General features: G+C 41.7%; 1 protein-coding gene across 10 annotated transcripts in view; it reads right to left on the minus strand.

Moving 5' to 3' along the window:
- The window catches only part of GLT8D2 (glycosyltransferase 8 domain containing 2), a 56,327-nt gene that overhangs the window by 22,811 nt on the left and 10,537 nt on the right, over positions 1–22,979 (minus strand). For 4 of the 10 annotated variants that reach the window (XM_081595598.1, XM_081595597.1, XM_081595599.1 and 1 more), the window contains exon 3: positions 5,233–5,362. The exons of 1 other annotated variant lie outside the window; for it this stretch is intronic. The gene's annotated coding sequence lies outside the window, so the exon portion shown is untranslated. Of the gene's footprint in view, positions 1–5,232; positions 5,363–6,040; positions 6,112–18,028; positions 18,165–22,979 lie in introns of those variants that run through there. 5 more of the 10 variants (XM_081595594.1, XM_081595601.1, XM_081595595.1 and 2 more) reach the window with 3 other exon arrangements.

The following is a 22,979-nucleotide window of genomic DNA, read 5'->3' on the forward strand; positions in this document are numbered from 1 at the left end:
TAGGAATCCCTTAAGGAAATAGAACCATCCTCAGAGGAGTACACTTTACATGCCATTCAGCCATTCATTCAGTAAACATTTACTGAGATCCTACTAAAAGTCCAGGACTGTACTACGTCCTGGGGATGCAGTAATGAACAAACCAGTCCTGGTCCCTAACATCATGGAGCTATTTTCAGTGGGAAAAACAGATATTAAAATGTAACAAACAAAATAAGTATCAGTAGATTATGAATAAAATAATTAGACATAGAGAAAACAACAGAGCTGCTAGAATAAAGATGAATAGAGGTAGGGAAGCATCTTGAAGATAAATCAGGAAAAGTTTTGAGAAGATGACATTTGATCAGGAGAAAGAGCAGGAGCCAGTGGAGAGAATGCAGAAGAGCATACCAGGCACAGGGAACAGCAAGTGCAAAGGCCATGGGGTTGAGGATCCTAAGTATCACAAGAAGCTCAATGTGGCTGGAACATAGTGGACTAAGGGAGAGACTGATCAGAAGAGGCTGAAGACAAACTGTGGGTGTCAGTAAAGGAGTATGGATTTTATTTTAAGTGCATGTAACCACCTTCATCCACCTTTGTCTTCCTTAAATTCCTAAAGCAATGTTTTTCAAACATTCCCACAGAAATTTTGATGATAAAGGAGAGCAGACACTCAAAGTCATCCACAGTGAGTTGAAAATACCTAACAAGTTTCTTGTTTTACCTTTAAATTCATGTAAACTGGTACAAAAATATCTGAAAAAATAGTTCCTTTCATTGTCAGAAGAGCTCTTTTTGGGGAGAAAATTCTTCATTGTGAAATCAAGGTTTTCTATGCATAGACGGATGTATAGAAGTGAGAGAAGAAGAAAGCCAAGAGTAAATGATGAGCTGGAATCCTGTGGTTTGGCAGCAGCCCAAAAAGAACAGCATGTAAGGTGGAGAAAGATCCTGGGATGGGAGCTGCCAATCACCCATTAGAACTTATGAAACAACATGTTTCTAAATAACCAACAGGTTACCGAAGAAATCAAAAGGGAAATAAAAAAATTTCTAAAAACAAATGACAATGAAAACATGACAACTCAAAACCTATGGGATGCAGCAAAAGCAGTTCTAAGAGGGAAGTGTATAGCAATACAATCCTACCTCAAGAAACAAGAAAAACATCAAATAGACAACCTAACTTTACACCTAAAACAACTGGAAAAAGAAGAACAAAAAAACCCCAAAATAAGTAGAGGAAAATCATAAAGATCCAAGAAGAAATAAATGAAAAAGAAATGAAAGAAATAATAGTAAGGATTAATAAAACTAAAAGCTGGTTCTTTGAGAAGATAAACAAAATTGACAAACCCTTAGCCAGACTCATCAAGAACAAAAGAGAGGAATGAAATCAACAAAATTAGAAATGAAAAAGAAGAGGTTACAACAGACAATGCAGAAATACAAAGGGTTATAAGAGACTATTATGAACAACTATATGACAACAAAATGGAAAACCTGGAAGAAATAGACAGATTCTTATGTAAGTGCAATCTTCCCAGACTGAACCAGGAATAAACAGAAATTATGAACAACCCAATTACAAGCACTGAAATTGAAGCTGTGATCAAAAATCTCCCAAAAAGCAAAAGCACAGGACCAGATGGCTTCACAGGAGAATTCGATCAAACATTTAGAGAAGAATGCCTATCCTTCTAAGTCTCTTTCAAAAAATTGCAGAGGAACACTTCCAAACTCATTCTATGAGGCCACCATCAACCTGATACTAAAACCAGACAAAGACAACACAAAATAAGAAAACCACAGGCCAATATCACTAATGAACATAGACGCAAAAATCCTCAACAACATGTTAGCAAACAGAATTCAGCAATACATCAAGAAGCTCATATACCATGATCAAGATGGGTTTACTCCAGGAATGCAAGGATTCTTCAATATACACAAATCAATCAATGTGATACACCATATTAACAAATTGAAAGATAAAAACCATATGATCATCTCAATAGATGTAGAAAAAGCCTTTGACAAAATTCAGCACCCATTTATGATTAAAACTCTTCAAAAAATGGGCATAGAAGGAACCTACCACAACATAGTAAAGGCCATATATGATAAGCCTACAGCAAACATTATTCTCAATGGTGAAAAACTGAAAGTATTCCCCCTAAGATCAGGAACAAGACAAGGGTGTCCACTTTCACCACTATTATTCAACATAGCTCTGGAGGTCCTAGCCACAGCAATCAGAGAAGAAAGAGAAATAAAAGGAATCCAGATCAGAAAAGAAAAAGTAAAGCTCTCACTGTTTGCTTTGCATGTCATCATCATAGAAAACTCTCAAGATTGTATCAGAAAATTGCTAGAGCTAATCAGTGAATTTAGCAAAGTTGCAGAATACAAAATCAATACACATAAATCACTTGCATTTCTATACACTAACAATGAAAAATCAGAAAGAGAAGTTAAGGAATCAATCACATTTACCATTGCAACAAAAAGAATTAAATATCTAGAAATAAACTTACCTAAGGAGACAAAAGAACTGTATACAGAAAATTATAAGACACTAATGAAAGAAATCAAAGATGACATAAGCAGATGGAGAGCTATTCCATGTTCCTGGGTAGGAAGAATCAATATTGTGAAAATGACCATACTACCAAATGCAATCTACAGATTCAATGTGATCCCCATCAAATTACCAATGGCATTTTCCACAGAACTAGAACAAAAAATTTTCTAACTCATATCGAAACACAAAAGACCCCAAATAGCCAAAGAAGTTTTGAGGAAGAAGAATGTAGTTGGAGGAATCAACCTTCCTGACTTCAGATTATACTACAAAGCTACAGTCATCAAGACAGTATAGTACTGGCACAAAAACAGAAATATAGACCAATGGAACAAGATAGAAAGCCCAGAAATAAATCCATGCACCTGCTGCTGCTGCTGCTAAGTCGTTTCAGTCGTGTCCGACTCTGTGCAATCCCATAGACGGCAGCCCACCAGGCTCCCCTGTCTCTGGGATTCTCCAGGCAAAGAACACTGGAGTGGGTTGCCATTTCCTTCTCCAATGCATGAAAGTGAAAAGTGAAAGTGAAGTCGCTCAGTTGTGTCCGACTCTTAGCGACCCCATGGACTGCAGCCTACCAGGCTCCTCCGTCCATGGGATTTTCCAGGCAAGAGTACATACGGGTACCTTATTTTTGACAAGGGATGTAAGAATATACAATGAGGCAAAGACAGCCTCTTCAATAAATGGTGCTGGGAAAACTGGACAGCTACATGTAAAAGAATGAAATTAGAACACTTCTTAACACCATACACAAAGATAAACTCAAATGGATTAAAGACCTAAATGTAAGACCAGAAACTATAAAACTCTTAGAGGAAAACATAGGCAGAACACTCGATGACATAAATCAAAGCAAGATCCTCTATGACTCACCTCCTAGAGTAATGGAAATAAAAACAAAAGTAAACAAGTGGGACATGATTAAACTTAAAATCTTCTGCACAACAAAGGACACTATAAGCAAGGTGAAAAGACAACCCTCAGAATGGGAGAAAATAATAGCAAATGAAACAACTGACAAAGGATTAACTTCCAAATTATATAAGCAGCTCATACAACTGAATGCCAGAAAAACAAACAACCCAATCAAAAAGTGAGAAAAAGACCTAAAACAGACATTTCTCCAAAGAAGACACAGAGATGGCTAACAAACACATGAAAAGATGATCAACATCGCTCATTATTAGAGAAATGCAAATCAAAACCACAACGAAATGTCACCTCATACCAGTCAGAATGGCCATCATCAAAAAGTCTACAAACAATAAATGCTGGAGAGGGTGTAGAGAAAAGGGAACCCTCTTGCACTGTTGGTGGGAGTGTAAACTGATACAGTCACTATGGAAGACAGTATGGAGATTCCTTAAAAAACTAGGAATAAAACCACCATATGACCGAGCAATCCCACTCCTAGGCATATACACTAGGAAACTAAAATTGAAAGAGACACATGTATCCCATTGTTCACTGCAGCAGTATTTACAATAGCTAGAACATGGAAGCAACCTAGATGTCCATTGACAGATGAATGGAAGAAGAAGTTGTGGTACATATACACAATGGAATACTACTCAGCCATAAAAAGGAATGCATTTGAGTCAGTTCTAATGAGGTGGATGAACCTAGAGCCTATTATACAGAGTTAAGCGAGTCAGAAAATGAAAGATAAATATTGTATTCTAACACACATATACGGAATCTAGAAAAATGGTACTAAAGAATTTATTTACAGGGCAGCAATGGAGAAACAGACATAGAGAAAAGATTTATGGACATGGGGAGAGGGGAGGAGAAGGTGAGATGTATGGAAAGAGTAACATGGAAACTTATGTTACCATATGTAAAATAGATAGCCAACAAGAACTTGCTGTATGGCTCAGGAAACTCAAACAGGGACTCTGTATCAACCTAGAGGAGTGGGGTGGGGAGGGAGATGGGAGGGAGGTTCAAAAGGGAGAGGATATATGTATACCTATGGCTGATTCATGTTGAGGTTTGACAGAAAACAAAAAAATTCTGTTAAGCAATTATCCTTCAATAAAAAAATAAATTAACAACAACAAAAAGAACTTCTTTCCCTGTACAGATGGGCTCTAAGGACTTCTGAAGAACTGGAATTTCCAATACTCAGTCTGCAGTCTCTGCCATGCTCTGCACCTTCTAATCCCCACCCTGCCTCCACACTGCTTTTCCCATGAATCTAAAGACACACTTTGCTGTATTTGAGAGGAATCAAGGGAAGAGGGCACGTTCTTTATTTTGAACATGGAGGGTGGGAGAGAGAAGCAACTGATCTATAAGGCTCTGTGGGTACTGGACAGGAGAATGGAAGCCATCAAGGACTGGTATGAAGTTTGGAGGGAATATTGCATCAGGGAAAGGAGAGTTTAATTTCCTCTGAACCTCCAAATCAACGGTAGATGGCTAGAATCTTAACCTTTTTTGACACAAATATCTTGGAAATTTGGTAAATCCTACAGATCTCTTCCCAGAATAATATCTTTAAAAGCTTAAAAGCTATATTGTGTTACAAAGAAAATCAATGATAAAATTTTAAAGCAAGCCATCAGAATATTGGGGGAAAAAAACAAACTTGTGATCTACCAACAAACACACTTCTTTATTAAATAACAAGGAATATTAGCAGGTAGAATACTTACTGTAACTTGAAGTAGTGATGAGCTTTAAAAAATGTGAGATATTTGTAACAACTGTGATGTAATATGAAAACATCCGATTTATACTGATGATGAAGTCACAGGTACCACAGTTATTTTTGTGGTTTGTTACCTATATTCACAAGGGAAGGAAATGCTCAATTTTAATGAGAGGTTAGTGAAATTAAAAATTTATTTTTTCTCATCTAAGTGCCTGAGAAAATGAAACGTACCTATGGACACTTTAAGCATCTGCACATCTCAGGTTAAAGATTACAGAATCTCTGGGGCTGATTCAATGGAGAGCTAGGTTAAGACGTCAGAGAAAACTGCCGTTTTTAATGTTTCACCATCTAGTAAAATTGCTTCTTTGGGAAGATTTGCCAGGTTTGTGCTGTAGCTTTTTGTAGCGCCAGACTCACAGAGTGTGTGGGGGGGAATGGGGGTGGGGTGGGGAGGAACTGGGGGGTGGGCTGTTGTGCGCTGCAGAATGAGAAATTGTTCCAGGCAAACAGTAGGAGAGGAGCAGGTTGAATCTCAAGGTGACTGCCAGGGGTGAGGAGCACAAACGAAAAAGAAAGCCCTCAAAGGAAGGCTGGAGGCATGCCAGAGACTGATTTGGGATAAGATTTGCCTGTTTCTCATAGCTGTACACTGCCAGGAGTAATTACAATATCCGTCTTTTCACAACTTCATATAGACCAGTGTTGAAACACCTTCTGCCTCTCCACTGAACGTTATAGAAAATAAAAACGGGCCCAGGACACAAAACAGAAGGAGACTTTTCACTTGGTAATCTTACAGGACTTACTAAATAACCAATATGGCTCTTGACACCAATCAATTAAAACGGGCAACACTGATATTCCACTGGTCTGTTCTGACTGATAAACAGAAGCCTTGGCACCCATAGAATGTTGATGTGGTACATATACACAATGGAATATTACTCAGCCATTAAAAAAATACATTTGAATCAGTTCTATTGAGATGGATGAAACTGGAGCCCATTATACAGAGTGAAGTAGGCCAGAAAGAAAAACACCAATACAGTATACTAATGCATATATATGGAATTTGAAAGATGGTAATGATAACCCTATATGCGAGACAGAATAAGAGACACAGATGCATAGAACAGTCTTATGGACTCTGAGGGAGAAGGTGAGGGTGGGACGTTCTGAGAGAATAGCATTGAAGCATGTATATTATCATATGTGAAACAGAACACCATTCCATGTTCGATGCATGAGACAAATGCTCACGGCTGGGGCAATGGGATGACCCAGAGGGATGGGATGGGGAGGGAGGTGGGAGGGGGGTTCAGGATGGGGAACACATGTAAACCCATGGCTGATTCATGTCAGTGTATGGCGAAAACCACTACAATATTGTAAAGTAATTAGCCCCCAACTAAAATAAATAAATGTATTTAAAAAAAAAAAAGAATGTTGAATGACATAAATGCATTATCTACTCAGTCAAATAAGTAGTTAAGTATAAGAGAAGCTAAACACACATGTGCACACACGCACGCGCGCGCGCACACACACACACAACAAAGAGTAGCTGTCACATCATTGACCATCCTCATCTTCTCCCAGAACAACTTCTTACTTCTTTTGCTTGAGACAAGTACATAGCAAATTCCAAGCCATCTATCAACTAGATATATTACAGGAACAATTTCTGTTAACAGGAGAGGAAACTACCTCTTCAAAGAACAAAGAATTGGCCTTATAAGAACTATTCTGCCAAGACACTTGAAATATGTTGACAAGGTCATTTGTTTGTAGTGTCCTAGATTTCCATAAATTTCCTATTGTGAACTTCCATAATTAGAAAGAGTGCTTCACTCAGAGAAACACAACCAGTGACATATAATAAAAATTCAGTATACTTTTTTTTTTTTAAAAAAAGGCTTCCTTCTTGTGACATGTCAGTGATTAAAGGCATATCAAGTCAGCTTCAAAATTTGATTTGTTGATTTTTTTTTAATGTTTAAATTTCACTTTTCTGGTTGTATCATTCTGTGATTCTTAACACATGCATAAGTTCTTGTGATAATCCCAGCAAATGCAACAAAGAACAATTCCAGCACCTCCAAGGAATTCCCCTGCACTGCCCTCTCGCAGATGGACTCAACCTGACACCTAGCCCCTGGTAGCCCCGATGCCGGGTCTTTGTTGCTGAGCGGGCTTTTCTCTAGTTGTGGCAATCGGGGGCTACTCTCGAGTTGCAGTGTGTGGGCTTCTCAATGCAGTGGCTTCTCTGGTTGCAGAACACAGGCTTTAGGGTACAAGGGCTCAGTAGTTGCCACTCTCAGGCTCTAGAACACAGGTTCAGTAGTTGTGGTGTACTGACTTAGTTGCTCCACGGCATATGGAATCTTCCCGGCCCAGGGATGAAACCTGTGTCCCCTGCATTGACAGATGGATTCTCATCCACTGTACCACCAGGGAAGTCCCTGAAACTCTTCTTTTGCTTAGCAAGAGACATTTGGGATTCATACTTGCTGTTGTATGTATCCATAATTTTTTCCTTTTAATTTTTTTGGCCACACTCTGTGGCATGAGGGATCTTAGTTCCCTGACGAGGGATTGAACTCACACCCCCTGCATTGGAAGTACAGGGTCCTAACCACCAAGAAAGTGCCTTTCTTATTTTTGAGTTTTGAAAGTTCTTTACATATTCTCAATACAAGTCTTTTCTTAGATATGTGATTGGCAAATACTATCCTCCAGCAGATGGCTCTTCTTTTCATTCTTCTAATAACCAATTTTGCAAAGCAAAAGTTTTTAATATTGACGATGTCCATTTCATCAATTTTTTTCTTTTTCATATCATGCTTTCAATGTCAAATCTGAGAACTTTTAGTCTAACTCAAGGTCATGATGAGTTTCCCCTGAATTTCCTTCTGAGAGTTTTGTAGTTTTATATTTCCATTTTGAGTCATTTTTTTTTTTATATGGCATGAGGTATAGGTGAAAGTTCATTTTTCATCATATAAATGTCCAGTTGCTCTGGGACCATTTGTTGAGACGACTATCCTTTCCCCTGAATTGATTTTTTTCTTTAATGTTTAATTTGTCAAGGAGTTTGAATCTAAAGGATGACATGTGTTCTAAAGAAGATTTCTTATTCTCTCCTATGTGTTTTACAAGAATTATAGATCTGGATAGCAATTAGTGGCTCAAAAAGTAACTTATATCATCAAATAAAGATTCAACAACATTTTCCAAGTAGCACCAGGCTTAAAGAGACAGGAAAAGGGCTGATACATCATTAAAAAGTTTCAACCAAACATTTCCCCAAATCCATTGTATCTTTGCCCAATATTCTGGAGTATTTTATCTGTGCTCTGAAAATTCAAGAGAGCTAACAAACTCTCTGCTCTCAAAATATACCTCTTATAACTCTGCTTCCTGGTTGTCCCAGTTCACCATTTATCTATATGCTTATCATAGTATCTTACATGTTCATTAGAAGAAGCAGTGGGCATTAAGAGAAGCCGAAGATAGCAGGTAAGTTTGATGAAAAAAACATGAAGTATCATCATTAGAATTTTAGATATTAAAATTCATTTTAGCTTGGAAACCTAGAATTAAATTTTGTCACATATTCAATCATTTCTTTGTGGCATTTTCCAGGAGCTGAAAACTGATTTCTTTTATCTTAAAAAAAAAAAAAGAAGAGAAAGAAAAATAGCTAATTTGCCATAAATAACAATTTGTCTTGAAAATTCAAAGTTTATTTTAAAATTAAATTGATGCTTCTTAATTCTTCTTCTTCTAAGGAACTTTTGAACTTGATATTTGACCAGAGGCAACAGTTGGCAAACAAAGATGGCTAACCTTTAGGATATTAGCAACATGACAGAGACACCCCGAGGGATGAAACCAGGAAAGGCAGGGCATCACAGTACTCCAGGGCTTCCTTATGAACCAAAGTGTTGTGAGGACTTGTTGGCAGTGGTTTGGGGAAACTCTTCAACGGGGATTTGATTCAAGCCTTTAATTCACTGTAAACAACTGGCTACAATGCCTCTTTCATTTTCCCGGGGTTTAGACTGGACATCCAGGAGCTCTGAGTGCTTTGGCAATGGCCCTTTTCCTTTTCTCCTCATGAACTTGGGGAAGAATTGAGTCAAAAAGCACATTATTTATGATTCTTCTGAGACTGGTTTCAGGTACTTTTTATCCACCTACTATTCTAGATGATACGTGTTAAGCTAACTTTTTGAGGTGAGTTAACCTAACTTTTTGAGGAGATGTCAACCTAACATGGTCTTTGACCACATGTCTGTTCTATTCCAAAGACCATCTAACACCATGCGAGAGAATGAGAGAGAAGCCAGAAGGCTCTGGGCTCTGAATTCCTGAGGCCAGCTCCTCCCTGGATATCCCAGTCAGCCAACCCAATAAATTCCCGTCTTTTCCTTAAACAGCTTTGAAATGATGTTCCATTTCTTGCAAACAAAGATCCTTACAAATGCTTTCCTTGTAACCAAAACAGTGTGCACATATAGAGAGAAGCTTGCAGGGGCCAGATGATAATAATAGCTACCATTTCAGTTCAGTTCAGTTCAGTCGCTTAGTCAGGTCCGACTCTTTGCGACCCCACGAATTGCAGCACGCCAGGCCTCTCTGTCCATCACCAACTCCCGGAGTCTACCCAAACCCATGTCCATCGAGTCGGTGATGCCATCCAACCATCTCATCCTCTGTCGTCCCCTTCTCCTCCCACCCCCAATCCTACCCAGCATTAGGGTCTTTTCCAATGAGGCAACCCTTCGCATGAGGTGGCCAAAGTATTGGAGCTTCAGCTTCAACATCAGACCTTCCAATGAACACCCAGGACTGATCTCTTTTAGGATGGATTGATTGGATCTCCTTGCAGTCCAAGGTACTCTCAAGAGTCTTCTCCAACACCACAGTTCAAAAGCATTGATTCTTCGGCACTCAGCTTTCTTCACCGTCCAACTCTCACATCCATACATGACCACTGGAAAAACCATAGCCTTGACTAGACGGACTTTTGTTGGCAAAGTAATGTCTCTGCTTTTAAATATGCTATCTAGGTTTGCCATAACCTTCCTTCCAAGGAGTAAGCGTCTTTTAATTTCATGGCTGCAATCACCATCAGCAGTGATTTTGGAGCCAAAAAAAATAAAGTCTGACACTGTTTCCACTGTTTCCCCATCTATTTGCCATGAAGTGATGGGACCAGATGCCATGATCTTGGTTTTCTGAATGTTGAGCTTTAAGCCAACTTTTTCACTCTCCTCTTTCACCTTCATCAAGAGGCTCTTTAGTTCTTCTTCACTCTCTGCCATAAGGGTGGTGTCATCCGCATATCTGAGGTTATTGATATTCCTCCCGGCAATCTTGATTCCAGCTTGTGTTTCTTCCAGCCCAGCGTTTCTCATGATATACTCTGCATATAAGTTAAATAAGCAGGGTGACAATATACAGCCTTGACGTACTCCTTTTCCTATTTGGAAAAGCTACAATTTACAGAGCTTAATTTGCACCCAGCTCTATGTTGACCATTTAGGTACATTATTATCTCCTTTAATTCTTATGAACAAACTCAGATGGATATATTACTAATTCCATTTTTCAAATGAGGAAATTGTGACTCAGAGAGAGTAACTTGCTCAAAATTACACAGCTAGTATTTAAATGGTGGGACAGGGATTTGAAATTAGGGCTTTCTGATTTCAAAGCTGATGCTCTTTAACCACGGGACTCTTGAAGAGCTATTTTGGCTACCCTAGAGGCAGGGGAGGTGGGCTCCAGGTAACAGATGTCACTGTGTGTTGATGAAATTCACAGCTCCCAGGGAAGTTGGTCCACTTTCCCCTGAGTGCTCAGTTACTCTAACTACTAAGGTCATGCTAAAGAGTAAGTGTCGATGCATCTGAGAAGGGTGCTATCTTTTCCTGTCCAGCATGTTATCAACTCTCAACTCTCATTAAGATAAAATAAGAGGCTTCAGAAACCTGATATGGCACATCTAACTGCAAGGCACAGCAGTGATGAGCCAAGGAAGGGAATTCCTAAAACAAATTCTTATAGGAAAACTTCGAAGGTGATTTTGAAATGCAAGGCTGAGAGGAGTTCTTGAAAAGGTTTCAAAAAGAAAACCTGTTTTGTTTACTTTTTTAAAAGAATATGAGATTGTTATAGAGATTCAGTATGCCTGTTTGGCATATGTCTCCCTCTCTTTACAATTTCATCTCATCTCTGATGGTGGCACATTCCATTTAAGCTGCTGTAAAGTGGTGTTTCCAATACTTGCAGGCAAAAGCGTTCTAATTAAGTAGGTGCCCAAGAGACGTTTGCATCTTCTAGAGAGGAGCTGATGGTACAGATATGGCAGATGGAGCAGAGGTGTAAAGGGGTAGAAGAACGATGGGAGAGATCAGGGATGAGAGCCAGAGGGAACAGCTGCAGGATACCTTAAGAAGACCTAGAGTAAGAAGCAGAGATCTGGGGCCAAGAGAAACTGGCGCAGAGGCTGAGAGAGCTCTTCTGGGCTAACATGGCTCCTGCCTGCGAGGAAATGCATCACAAGACTCATTCCTACACGGATGAGGACCTGGTGCACGAACATGCAGACCACCTGCCAGCTCTCTCCCATTCTACACCCATCCTGTGTGTAGCCTACAGAACCCCACACTTGCCTGCTTTCCCACCCACTGTGTGATCGCTCATTCTCAGATTCTTCAGGTATTCCCTCATCTCCAGAACTTCTAAATGGTGTAACAACTCAGGACTCAATTTTTTATTTCTTCTCTCTCTAAACTCTTGCCTTAGGCAGTCTCACCCTGTTTCCTGCACTGAACGCATGTGTGCTCAGTAGCTCAGTTATGAACGAGTCTTTGCAACCCGGTGAACTATAAGCTCACCAAGTTCCTCTGTCCAAGGGATTCCCTAGGCAAGAATACTGGAGTGGGTTGCCATTTCCTTCTCCAGAGGATCTTCCCAACCCAGGAATTGAAACTGCATCTCCTACGTCTCCTGCATTGGCAGGTGGATTCTTTACCACCTCACACCTGGGAAGCCCCTCCTGGCTTGAGATACCATTTACATGCTGATTACTCCCAAATTACTGTCTGCAGCCCATTTCTCTCATGTAGACTCCAGACTCCTAAAGCCAAGTGTCTGCTGGGCATCTCCACTTGGAGGCATCCTCATGTCCAAATCTTAGCTCCTGATGTTTCCCTGCCATCATCTTCCCCAACTCCATTCTTATAATTGCTCCATGAAAATAAGCTTGGTTTTGTCCTTGATTCCTCTCTGTTTCTCCTTCCCTACAGACGGACTGACAACAAAGCCTGTCAGTTCCACCTTCAAAATACATCCAGAATCTTCACCACCTGTACTGCCTTCGCCCTGGCCTGATAAGCATCATCCTTTGACAGGATGACACTTCTTTGTCCCCCTTTAGTTGATTATTTTTTATATTAGATTTCTGTTCAGAATTCTCCAAGGCCTCTCTGTTTCTCTTAGAGTAGAAGCTGAAGTCCATACAGTGTCCTGTAAGATCTCACCCGATCACACTGCCCTCCTTGCCAGACACTCTTCTGCCTCAGAGCCCTTTACACTCCTGGCACCTGGAATGATGTTCCCTTCACCTGAAACACTCCTCCCAGATATCCACATGGCTCACTTCTTCACTTTGCTCAGACTCAAGCAAAACCCCCTAGCCCCAGCAATACAGGTATTGCTTAGTTTCCCAATCAGGGACTGAATGCCCCCTGCATTGGGAGCACAGAGTCTTAACCACTGGACTGCCAGGGAAGTCCATAGTCTTCTCAGCAATGACCACCATCCAATATACTGCCCATTTTTCACTGGCTTATTGTCTGCCCCCCCAACAGTAGGGAATTCCCTCATAGCTCAGTTGGTAAAGAATCTGCCTGCAATGCAGGAGATTTGAGTTTGATTCCCGGGTCAGAAAGATCCCCTGGAGAAGGAAATGGCAACCCACTCCAGTATTCTTGCCTGTAGAATCCCATGGACAGAGGAGCCTGGCAGGCTACAGTCCATGGGGTTGTAAAAGTTGGACACTGACTTAGCGACTAAACCACCAACATCCAACAATAGGCTACAAGTTCCATTAGATGTAGGGTATTTTGTCTGTTTTTTGTTCATTGCCATATGCCCAGCACAAGTGCCTGGAGATATAAACTCTCAAAAATATTTACAGATTGGGGGATGAGCAAATGGCCCTCTCCTCCAGGAAGCTGCACAAGAACATCAAATATCATCTGTTCTCACCTGAAATCAGCACCTGCCCCACAGAAGCTCCTCTAGTGTTCCCTGAGCATCCTCCCCTGCTTCCTCCCAATCCCTCCTCATCCAACCAACCTCTGATTCTGACAGTTTCACCTCGTGTTTCTTAATCCCTCTCCTTTCTATCCTGCCTCATCTACTCATTAACTCTGCAGGAACTTTCCGCCTGGACTTTCTGCCTCTGAAATCTCTGCTCCCTCCCCTTCCCCAATCCATCACTGGTGCAGCTGTCACAGTGACTATCTTTATTGTTTAATAGTTATATCAAATTAATTGGAAACATACACTCAGCTTTAGTATCCTTATTTTTTGTTTGATTTTCCTTTTCTCTTGAAATGTAGACATTTCATGTCTACAAAAAGCTGAAAGAATGAATTTTCATATACCCTACACCAGATTTACCAATTGGTAACATGTTGCCATACTTCGTTTCTCTCTTTCTCCCCACTTCCTGCCTCCCTCCTTACACACACGCACACCTGCACGCACACACACGGCTCTTCAGCCCTGAATACTTCATCATGAATCTCTTAAGACAACGACATCCTCCTGTATAATCACAATGCCATTATCACATCTAAGAAAAATAAGAGAAAGGCCAAGAAGAAGACCCAAGCCCTCTGCTTTTATTCTTGGCCTTTCTCTTACCTTCACAGCAAGGAGGCCCAGAACTGTATCCTCTGCACCTCTGTAAGCTTTCCTAGGCTGAGTGACTTCTGTGTTGTGGTTTCCCTATAGTAATAGTCAAGCCTTGAGCATTCAGAGCCCATAGGCCTGACTGCAGGACGGCAAGAAAGAGGCAGCTGGGGTGTCACCTCACAGTCAGTGTTGGAAAGAGGGAATCCCTAGGAAAGGCCCTGAGTGGTGGCAAGGAGGATCTTGCAAGGGGAGTTGTTTACCAGATGCCAGAGTTTGGGGCTGCGGCCAAATCTGGAAAGAATGTTTTGAGACCTGGCAGTTGCTAAGGGGATTAGCTCTGCCTTGGAAGAAAAGGCAAAACTGGGAAGGACTCCAGAAAAGTATTCCAAAAATCAGAGCCCATAAGTTTTATTTTACATGCCAACTCTAATCAGTTGGTAGGAGCTTTCAGAATTGATAAATGGAGATGGCGTCTAAAGCTATCACCAGACTCAGTAAAAGAAAGAAAGAGAGAGAGAGAAAAGAAGGAAGAAAGAAAGAAAAAGAGAGCACTGTGATTGATTAATCATGTCTGCCATGGATTCAAGTAAAGAGTAATGGGAAAGGACCTGGGAATCAAAAGGAAGATAAAAGTGAGGGCTCCTAAAATGTACTTTTGAATGACTTAAATCCAGCAGAGCATATACCTGAGTGGAAACAACACAGGCTTTGTGACTTTGAATCCTGGTTCTGCCTCATTTCTTACTGTGTAATCTTGGGCAATTTACAAAACCCAATCTGTGAAATGGGACTGTTTTGCAGATTAAATGAAACAATGCATTACGAAGATAATAGGAAACACTTACATAGTAATTTCCATTAACCAGACATTGTTCTAAGACCTTTGCATGTAAATTAATTAATTTGATTCCCACAACAACACTTTAAGGTTATTCTTTCCAGTTTATCCCAGGAAACTGAATCTCAGAGAGGTTAAGAGACCTGCCAAGAAGCTCTGTGGTTTCACGGAATTCTCTAAGACTCGACTCTGAAGTTCACAGGTGCATAAAACACAGTCAGTAGGGCACTTCAGCTTAAACCAGGCAGGCTACAGAGCCATCAACAGGACAGGAGCACAGGTTCACTTGAAGAGAAGAAAAAGGACAAAACCAGGACTCAGGAATTTGACCTTCAACAAGACACCTCTGGCCTTTTTACGTTTTGCCAGAGCATGAAGGTCTTACTCCAGATCCACCAAAATACACAGGATAGGGAAGTCTTCATTTTGCAGAGGACCCATCCTGCTTTCTCCTGTGTTGGATTCAAGCATTCTTTTACAACATGGCCTTAGATCAGGTGTCGACAAACTACAGCCAGATCCTGCCCATCACTGTTTGTTTGTTTGTTTTAAATAACGTTTTGTGGGAACATAGCCAGGCTTATTCTTTGATGTTGATGTTTGATGTTTTTTCCATGGCCGATTCCACATGACTTCCGCAGAACAGAGCCATTGTGATGACCACCTGGCCTGAAAGCTCCTCATACGGCCCTTTGCAATGAACGTTTGCTGATTCCTGCTGCCTGCCTTAGGCCAGACTTTGTACATATCAATATGTCACGTATGACCAATCATCTTGGGTGTTCGCCAGGGGAGGTAGGAAGTAGGACATCCATAAGAGGAACCAAGATAAAAACAGGTGTGGGCAGAAGAGGATATTGTAAGGCTTCCCTGGAAGTCCAGGGGTTAACGCTTCATGCGTCCATTGCAGGGGGCACAGGTTCAATATCTGGTTGAGGAACTAAGATCCCACATGCCATGTGGCATGGCCCAAAAATAAAAATTAAATTAAAAAGAATAGTATATTGCAGAGTAATAACATGTTAAGCTATGTGATGTGATAAAATGGCTCAGCATCAACTGGGAACTGCAGTGTTAAACAAACAAGGAGGTTTCTGCTGAACTTCTTAGGACTTTAAAAATGCCATCGTGACTTGAGCGTGCTGAGAGGAGGATATGGCTCACAGAACATATTTTCCTCACGGGACTATCTCCTTTGGAACATTCTTTGGCAGATGCTGAAATGAAAGAAGTCTTTAGAATCAAGCTCCCTGGGAACTATGAAGTGAAACGGTGAGGGCTGTGGCTTGGTAAGTGTGTCTTTCTCTCAGAGAGGGAAGAGGCAGGAGAACTAAAGAGAGCCAGAGTGGAAAAAAGAAGGAGAGGTGTCTGAAGAGAAGGAGGAATGTCGGGCCCTGGAGAGACAACTTGGGTGGATGTGAGGAACATCTGGTGACTGGACTTTTGGGGGGAACCACGTATCCAAAGCGGGGCTATGGCCCGGTGCAGGATGTGTGGTCACTTTCACCACCCCCAGCATCATCAGCAGCACCACTAGAGAAGCTTCCTTCCCTCCCCGAGGGCTCACTACTCTGTGGATCCTGCATTATGTCCTTCTAGACACACAAAAGTAAAAGTGTTAGTCACTTGTCACCCTTGGTGCTTCCCTGATGGCTCAGCCGGTAAAGAATCTGCCTGCAATGCAGGAGACCTGGGTTTGATGCCTGGGTTGGGAAGATCCCCTGGAGAAGGGAATGACTACCAATTGCAGTATTCTTGCCTGGAGAATCCCATGAACAGAGTAGCCTGGCGGGCTACAGTCCATGAGGTCGCAAAGAGTCAGACATGACTGAGCGACTGCCAATGCAGGAGACTCTGGAGACATGGGTTCAATCCCTGGGTCAGGAAGATACCCTGGAATATATTCTTGCCTGGAAAATTCTACAAACAGAGGAACATGGACAGCGTGTGGGACCACAAAGAGTCGGACACAACTGAGAGACTGAGCACACAACACATTCAGACACATGATGTCGCTTGATTCCTATTTTACAAATAAGAAGAGTCACTCAGAGTCAAAGCTTGTAAGTGGCAGTGCAAAGATTCATCTCTGTGAGTCAGACCCCAGAGCCCATGTTCTCACCACTGCCCTGCACAGCTCTGAGTTAGATGGAGACCCAGAATTCCATTATGCAGCATGCAAAAGCATTCTGTGTATGGATGCAACATCAAAACATTAGGAGGAAAAGACAAACAAACCAGTGTCGCTTGGGATATTTGGCTCCACAGGGCCAAACAGCTAGGGCCTGCCTTTTCCACAGCACATTCATCATGTTTGGATATCATATTTTCTTCCTCTCTTTTTCCTCTTATATTAAGTATCCCTTCTTAATTTATGTCATAAGTTACATATCAGGCTATATCAGGCTTAGCCAATGTATTATTCTTGTTCATAAAGTGAACATAAGAGGACATTTTTTGAACATTAAAAAGCATTTTTCAGCCTGAACACTATGATTACTGTATTTACAATAAGCCTTATTTAGATTTCATATGATCGCTAGTTCTTTGTGGGGGAAGGGGAGGGGGACTTGGGGCCCTCAGAACAGCTTCCTAGGACGGATTCCGAAAACATGATTCATAACTCAATTAAATCTTTTGTGGTTCAGAAACATACCTGCCTTAAATGCTAGCATTTATCAAGTCCTAGCTAACCAATGATTTCCACACTGAAAACATGAGGAAAACAGTAAATCAACACTCTTTGGTGGGTAGGGAGATGGAGATAAATCCAGGTCTGGAAAAGTAATGCAGGATGTGAAAAACTTGCATACTATTTTGGATTTGCGGCGATGGCAAGAAAAATGAAGAAGATTCCGCTGGCATGCTACAAACATCAGCTGGGGGCGCCTGAAGGCGGTTTGCGTGGGACAGTCGACCTCAGATCTACTTTCTTGCAGCTACAGCAAAATAAAGGACAGTTGCCAGCAGGCCACAGTGAAATAGACAGGCTGTCACCCTGTTGTAAATTTCTGTTTACCTGGTGAGCGGTGAGGGCAGGGTTCTGGGTTCGTCCGTCCAAAGAGCTGCAGGGCAGAGCGTTCAAATCGTGGCTGGCCCCAGGGTACTACCCTTCATGGTGCTTCAGCTGCTTCTAAGATCCCATTGGAAATCTCAAAGGGCTGGAGAGCCTTGAGGCCAATATTCTGTTTCCAAGAGAGTCCTGCTCCCCCACTGCACCTCCCTTGCTTGCGTCGACTTTGGAGCGGATCGGGTTTCTTCCACCCCTGCTCCAAGCAGCTGGGAATCCAGGCGCTGTGCTGGCCGAGTGAGGAGGCCCCTGAAACCACTTCCAGATGTGCTTGGCTGGCTGGCTCTGATGGGCCAGACTTCCTTTTGCAGCCTCCTCCGGCAGCCCGCAAATCATTTTGAAAACAAGGCTGCTCTGGAGGTAAAGATGCAAAACCAGAGAAAAGCAGATGCTTGGAGGGTGAATTTCCACCACACACTGGGTCTCAGGTAAATATTGAGGGCAGAAGTGAAGAAGTTAAGTGCATACCAATTTTAAGACTGTCTTCATGGCCGCTAGCTTTGCCTGAAATGCCCTAGTCATTAGAATCCTTTCGTCTCCAAGTCAAAACCCAGATAACAACTGTGGTCTCCTCTGCCAAGGCAATGATAGCGACAGAAAGTTTCTAGATGTGTTTTGTGCTTGAACATGGAAAGGAATCAGGCAGTGCATCAACCCCACCCAGTTCAGTGCTGTTCTGTGTTCCTGCCATTTATTCTCAGAAACCCAGGAAACCGTGCCAGCGCTTTGCCTGGGATCATGGAATGTATTCAGCAGTGGCTTCTCTCCCTAGTTCCTACAAGGAAATGAGTCTGCCTCTGCTCACTGCCTCCATCTAAAATGATATTGCCCAACAGAAATATAATGCAAGCCACATTGCCATTTAAAATTTTCCAGTAGTTGCTTTAAGAAAAATATTGTGTCCACAAGTCTGTTCTCTATGTCGGTGTCTCTACTGCTGTCCTGCAAATAGGTTCATCAGTACCTTCTTTCTAGATTTCATATATGTGCATTAATACAGTGGGGGAAGGTGGAGGAGGGACAAATTGAAAGAGTAAGAAAGAAAAATATACATTACCATATGTAAAATAGATAGCCAATGGGAATTTGCTGTATTAATCAGGGAGCTCAAACCTGGTACTCTGTGACAACCTAGAAGGGTGGGATGGGATGGGAGGTGGGAAGGATGTGCAAGAGGGAGGGGACATATGTATACCTACAGCTGATTCATGTTGATGTGTAGCAGAAACTAACACAATATTGTAAAGCCATGATCTTCTAATTACACATAAATTTTAAAAAAAAAGCTCTTAGTTTAAAAAAAGTATAGTGAAGTAAGTCAGAGAAAAACAAATATTGTATAATAACACACATATGTGGACTCTAGAAAAATGGTACTGATGGACCTATTTGCAGTGCAGGAATAGAGATGCCAACGTAGAGAACGGACTTGTGGACATAGTGGGGGAAAGAAAGGGTGGGACAAATTGAGAGAACAGCACTGACACACATACACTACCATGTGTAAAACAGATGTGGGAAGCTGCTATATAGCATAGGGAGTTCAGCCTGGTGCTCTATGATGACCTAGAGGGGTGGCATGTGCTGGGGGAGTGGGAGGGAGGTCTAACAGGGAAGGGATCTATGTGTACATAGAACTGATTCACACTGTTGCAAAGCAGAAACTAACATAACATTGTAATGCAGTTATCCTCCAATTTAAAAATAAAGCATTTAAAAAATCCTTCACAAAAAAGAAAAACACAGAGGTCAAATTAATTTTAATGATAAATTTTATTTAACTCAATATATTAAAAATACTATTTCAACATTCAATTGGCATAAAACTTGTTAATAAACAAGACATTTTACACTTTTTGTTTTGTATGAAGCCTTTAAAATCTAGTGTATCTTTTACATTTGCAACACGTCTCAATTCCAACACTAAATTTCATCAGAAACAACTAATATGTATTTAGATTTTATAATATTTACGATTTAAAAATAGATTCACATGCTCAGGTTGCTCCAAACACACTTCAAACTTTTCCAGTAACTGGATCATGAATCAGTTTTTCAACTGAAATTGATTAAGACTAGGTACAATTTAAAATTCAGTTCCTGAGTGGCACTAGTTACATATTAAGTTCTCATAGCCAGTGTTGCTAGTGGCTACTGTAATGAACACTGTGGCTCTGAAGGATTTACTGGGAGCTGGTTTTAGACTTGAACCTGCAGAGTCAGAGTATCTAGACCAGCTTCCATTTGTATAGAACTTCGAACACTAAGAAAGCATTTTCATATATTCTATTTTTTTTTGTCTGCATAACATTCTTGTTAGGTAAGTTGAACAGATGTTTTTTGCCCCAGTCTGCAGATGAGCAAGCTGAGCCTTTGAGCAAGTAAAAGTCCAAGTTCCCACAGCAATATAGTAACAAGAAGGGACTGGAATTTCTGTTCAATGCTTTGCAACTGTTTCTTACTTGAGGAGTGTTTCAAATACTAGGATTTGGGGCAGCAACTCTGGGGTTAAATTGTATCCATAGTTATTTCTTCACTTGGTCTTGCTTCAAGTGAATTACCGGGCAGTCCAGTGGTTGGGACTCAGCATTTTCACTACCGAAGGCCCGGGGAACTAAGATCCTGCAGGCAGCATGGCATGGCCAAAAATTAAAAAAAAAAAAGCCAACAAGGTCATCCTTCAGAAGCACTGTAGAGAATGACTGGCAGCCCTGTGTCATTCTCTTGGATACCCTATCCTAGGGCCTCCCTGGTGGCTCAGCGGTAAAGAATCTGCCTGCCAATGCAGGAAACACAGGACCCAGGTTTGATCCCTGGGTTGGGAAGATCCCCTGGACTAGAAAATGGCAATCTGCTCTAATATGCTTGCCTGGAAAATTCCATGGACTGAGGAGCCTGGTGGGCTACGGTCCATGAGGTTGCAAAGGAGTCAGACAGGAGTTAGTAAGTAAACAAGAACAACAAAGAGCCTTTACACCAGCAAGTGTGTCACCTTTCTTTGGAGCAGACTTGACTTTACGCTATTCCTCTTTTCTCTTTACTGCCAGGAACCTGTTTTAAACCACAACTCTCCTCAATGTTTCAGCTAACTGGCGTGGTTATTAAGATATTTATCTTTGGTTGTAGCAAAGATACATTTTATATATTGATCACCTGCAGGAAGTCAGAAGGTTCCGGGTGATAGCTTGGGGTACTGTGGGCTAAGTACTCTTGCTCCAACCCTCACTGCAACTACATGAACAAAATACCAACATTTCCTGGCTCAGGGCTGGCCACTGCTGTTTCCGAAGCTCCAAGCTCCAAGCTCCACACTTGCCCAGTTCAGTTTTCTCCAAAGGCTGGGTTTTTCTCTCCTTCCCATCTCTCATCCACTTAGCAAAGTGCCTGACCCAGTGAAAGAGGTGGTGAATAAGGAGGTTCAGAGAGTATGAGAACAAAGCACCCAAGAAGGGGACTCAGAAACAAAATAATGATTATGTTGTTTCATAGACCCTGCTTGCTGATTATACTAACTTCCATACGGACCCAAATCTCTCTGTCATTCTTCTTGGTACACTTTCTCCCTGATCCCTTACTGCCTCCAACTGCAGATTCTCCCTTATTTCTGATGGGCCATGTTCTGAAGATGCAAGAGGCTTATTATCTATGACCTGGATTTCCACACTGGATGCATAGATTCTCCTCTGTGGAAGAAATGGGAATAGAAAGAGATGCAGGATATAGGAGCACCCTGAGAAGTGCAGTGGTTACCAGCCTGGGCTCTGGAGACTGACAGAGATCTAGGTGTCAGCTCAGGTGTTATACTTACACATTCCTGAAGAGCCCACTTTCAGTTTCCTCATCTATAAGGTGAAGAAGCTTCTTGTGAGGGTTAAAAAACATCATGCATGTAAAGCACTAAGGACTAGGGTTAGGATGTAAGCTATTATTAGTGTTGTTGCAGGAAGACACTTCAAAGTATGAACAAAAGAAAGACATTGTAACAGCGAGCAATTGGTGACTTTTTTTTTTAAGTCCACATGAGTTATATGCTGCTGCCAACACTGGTAGCCTGGTACTGCTTAGTAACCTCTCTGCTTCTTCCCTTCAAATATAAAAAGTTTTGGGAAGATAGAATTATGAACTTGCCTGAAAAATGGCAGAAGGGAGTGGAACAAATCTATATGGAATGTTGTTCAATAAAGTTCTTGGGGAAAATGAAAAATGTGTCTTTTATTTTTACTTACAAGCTGAAGAAACTTTTTGGCCAACTAATACAAACACTCATTTGAAGCGGCGATTGTCCAGTGAAAAGTACTCACACCTCCTCCAAGGTCCTGCGGCCAGAGCAGCATGTGAGCTGAAGTTGGCTGTCTGGGACTTCCTGGAAAGCTACTGTTTTCTTGGCAAAGAGCCATTTGGTGCCTTTTGCCCTTTCCTCCTGTCTGAAATCCATCCTTGGAGCCTGGAGGTGGAGTAGCCATCTCAACACCCTGTGGCTGAAAGGACCACCCTGTGCTGCTGCCTATGGTCCTGCTGGCTGTGCACAGAGATCGCCATGTTGAATCAGTCAGGGTCCCAACAGGACACACAAGGCTCACTCCAACGGGCTGATGGTCGAGACTTGGAAAACAGGCACTATTTGAAAAGGTGTAGTTGGTGTTAGGAAACATAGTTAAGAGTCTAGGCTGTAGCCTGGGGTTAGCAATGCAGGGAACATTTCCAGTCCTGTGGGCAGGAGAAGGGAGTGGTTACCAGGACCAAGAGAAAACAGCTGCGGGGAAGGGCTGCCTGAGAGGAGCAGCCTCTGTTCACCCCAAGAAATGGATGAGGAGGTTCATTACCCCAACCTTACAATTTTCTGTGGGTAGTGCCTTTCATTGGCCAAACCCAACTGGAAGCCAGAGACCTGGAGAGCTGA

This window comes from Giraffa tippelskirchi, chromosome 4 (genome assembly GCF_054371585.1).
Source record: "Giraffa tippelskirchi isolate mGirTip1 chromosome 4, T2T-mGirTip1v1.2.pri, whole genome shotgun sequence".
NCBI lineage: Eukaryota > Metazoa > Chordata > Mammalia > Artiodactyla > Giraffidae > Giraffa > Giraffa tippelskirchi.